This window comes from Lissotriton vulgaris, chromosome 7 (genome assembly GCF_964263255.1).
Source record: "Lissotriton vulgaris chromosome 7, aLisVul1.2, whole genome shotgun sequence".
In the NCBI taxonomy this organism is placed as follows: domain Eukaryota; kingdom Metazoa; phylum Chordata; class Amphibia; order Caudata; family Salamandridae; genus Lissotriton; species Lissotriton vulgaris.
The window spans coordinates 265,966,925-265,970,609 of record NC_141695.1 but is presented as its reverse complement, the minus strand read 5'-3'; positions in this window follow the sequence as shown (position 1 = coordinate 265,970,609).

The following is a 3,685-nucleotide window of genomic DNA, read 5'->3' as shown; positions in this document are numbered from 1 at the left end:
GCAGAGTGTGGCGTTGGATATCATGGGACCCGTTATTTGGCAAGATAATGCTGTAGGGCACATTTTAGTGTTGGTTGATTTGTTTTCAAGATGGCTCGAAGTGGAAGTTGTATCTAGGGTGGACACTCAAAGTGACATAACATTTTTGGAAATGTGTTTTTTTAGAGAGGGTTTTCCAGCAAGTATTCTGACGGACAATGGTGTTCAATTTAAATCAGACTTAATGAAAAATGTTGTAACCAGCACTGGAATTGAGCAAAAGTTTACCGCATTGTACCATCCTAGGGGTAATTCTGTAGTTGAAAGGGCAAATAGGATGCTTAAAGGTGTTTTACAATTGGCGAAAAAGAGCAATAAAAATTGGGATGATGAATTGTTTAGATTGATCTGGTCCTATAGGGTCACAATTCATGACACTGTAGGTGAAAGTCCTTTTTGTCTAATGAGAGGGAGATTTCCTCATTCTAAAATCAATCCAGGATGGATTGGTAGAAGCAAAAGAGTGGATTGGGATTCTGACAAAGTTCAGCCATCTATTTTGAAGTCAAAAGACAGAAACAAAAATTATTATGACAGGAAACATGGCACCAGGGAGGTAAATATCAGTGTTGGACAACTGGTACGTGTTAAGTCTGCAAGGAAGGTTGGGAAGTTACACTCAAAGTTTTCTGAACCCAAAACTGTTGTAAGGGTTATGAAAAATACGTTCCAATTGGATGATGGCACGATTCATCATATGAGTCGGATTGCTTTGGCTGGCAAATCTGGTTTAGAAGGGAATCTCTGCAGGGATTTGGAAAGGGATTATTGGTGGTTGGACGTTTTTTCTCAGTTTGAAAGGAGAGATGGTGTTGTGAGTGAAGATTCTGAAGCTCAGGGTTCACAGGTTCCTGCTTCTGAGGCTCAGGGTTCACAGGTTCCTGTTTCTTTGGAGTCTTCAAGTGATGTGTTGACTGAGGGTACGTTCTCTAACACCATAGGGACACACGTTTCACCACAATCTACTGCTCAACCTGCTGGTCAACTTACCAGTTTACCTCAGGTTGAGAGTTCTAATCCACAAGATGGTATCACTTTGGAGGGAATGTCTTTACCTGTTAAATTTACTAGAACTGGGAGAGAGATTGTAGCTCCAAAGAAATTTGATGATTTTGTTTGTTCTTGATTTACTTTGGTTCATCATTTAACATTTTTTTTTTTCTTTTCCTATTTTTGTTTTCTTTTCTAAAGAAGGGGGATGTGTAGTGATTGCATGTTTCTTTAAATGGAATTCCTCCTATGTATTGTGGAATGTTTTCTTACAAATGATTGTTCTAATGTGTGTACTGAAACTGCAGTTGGGATTCATTCTTTGGATGAACCTTCCTTCCAGCTGCATCTATTCGTCTTTGATTAGGAATAAATCCTATTCAATTCATTTTCTGGATTACTCTTTATTTCCAATACATTGTTACTACAGCTCCCTGGCCGGCGAGCACGCAGCAGGATGACAGACTATGGACGCTGGCAGACTCCAGCGGGCCGCAGAGCAGGTTGCACAGCCAGAGAGTACCACACTCTCCCTTTTCACCAATTTGGTATGTTACGCAGCGTACGTAGCCTTGGTAATGTACACTGAGCCACAGTTACTTTCTCTTTTTTGCCACAATGTTGGGCCCGGGCCTTTTTGAGTGCACGCCTGTACACGTCATGGCTAATACCAATACCGCCATGTGTGTGGGGTCACTCGGGTGTTCCCCCTCCCTCACTTTACACATTGGAATGCTCACACCCCAACATACTCAGGCCACTCATAATCAGGCACATCCTGTCATGGGGTCAGAGTATGCAGTTTAGCGAAAACTTGTTGTGATCATATTTTGCCTAGAACCACTCCTAGAGTCAAAAACGTCACAATGCAAGGCATATGAATGTTTAAAATCATTTATTTTCATTTATTGAGCAGCAGCAGGTTGACAAACAATGAGAGTTAATGATCTGGTGCAAAACTGTTGTTAGCAGGGGAATATAAAATGAGCCTCTTAACAACCACATTTCTAGATAATAAGGGATACCGGATCCTGGTATTAGTACAACTCAGAATGTCAATCCATGCATGGGTGTAGCTGAGTTAGCTAGAGGAGATGTACAAACTATTTAGAGCATCCTCCACGTCTGTGGGAGAAGTGGGCTGCGTGTGAGGAATACACATACTCACAGTGATGTTTGACACATGTAGTGGGCAGCAAGAATATCTATGTCTGCGTTAGACACAACTTCAGGATATGTGCATGCAAACAGTTATAAACAGTGCATTTTGAAGTGCATTAGTTCAGCAAACTAGGCCAAAGCTAAATGTTTTAGGAGACCCTTGAAAATAGAGTGAGAAACAATTCCAGTGCATTCGGCCTGCAGCATCCTTCAAACATCGGTACATTTTGAAGACCTCTTTATGCGCTGTTTTCACCATACGAAGTATATGACGTAGGAGTGGGTTGGTAAGCTCATTAGACTGACTGGGGGAAAGACCACTATGCCAAGAGTCTTGGAAAAATGTTATTGCTACTTTACATACAGCTGAAGGTCAGAGATTGCAGAGCTTTGAAGGGAAATGTAAGGGCCTATTTATGAAATTATCATGCAGGGCAGTGCAGCAAGTCACCTTGCTGCGCAGTAGGATTGGGAAAGGACAGGAATATATACAGTGCATTCTTGACATTTGGTGGCACACAATGTGCTGGCCAGCAACATTGAAGGCCCGGATCAAGGGTGCCTGTGTTACAGGCAGGATTGTGTTTGTGCAGGAAGGGGCACCTTCCTGCACATAAAACAGACTTCCAGCCGCGGTCCGCGTAGGTTGGAGCAGTGGGGCCGGATGAGGGGGTATTTCGACGGACGAGAATGAGGGAAAATTAAATAAATTATTCCTTTTCCCTCTTCATTGTCCGTCGAAATGCCCCCTCACCTGGCCCGACCGCCCCACTGCTCTGACCTGCACGGGCCGCTGCTGCAATCGTCGCAGGCATGTTAATCTTTCTAAGGGCAGAATGCAGCAAACTTAGAAAGAGGAAACAGCAAAGAGAAATACATATATTTTCTGCTGGCTGCGCCTCAAATGGGGAGGCAATACATTCAGACGCATTCCCAGGTCTACCAAACTTGGTAAATATGGGAATTCATGAGAATGCATGGGTGGATGCGTGGGAACACTCATGCTGCACCCATGTCACGCCCTCACCACGCAGTGTGAAGCAAGATAACAACTTGTGCCACCTTGTGTTTTGCTAGATTTACAGAGCCACACAGCGCCACGCAGACTGGCCTGCGTCGCCTGGGGTGGCGTCGGGCGAGGTAAACCCTATGATAAATAATATGCCCATTTAATTTGTTAAATGTTATTTGCTTTTTGAGCATTTCATGCAGCAGAAAATGTCTAGGTATTTGCAGTCCTAATGCCTTACTTACTGGGCTACTTTCTTGACATTGGAACTTGTTGCAGTAGCACTACAAACGCATCTCTACAGCAGAGAAATAAATATCTATTTTTCAATCCACTTTGAAAGAATGTTCAAGTTAGATGAACATATTATTGAAAAATGAATCTGGTTAGCCAGCTCATGTGTTTAGCCACTATCGTAGTGTCTATTGAGAACTATAGTATATATTTTACTACTAAAGACTCAAAAATTCCAACATGCATCGTGTT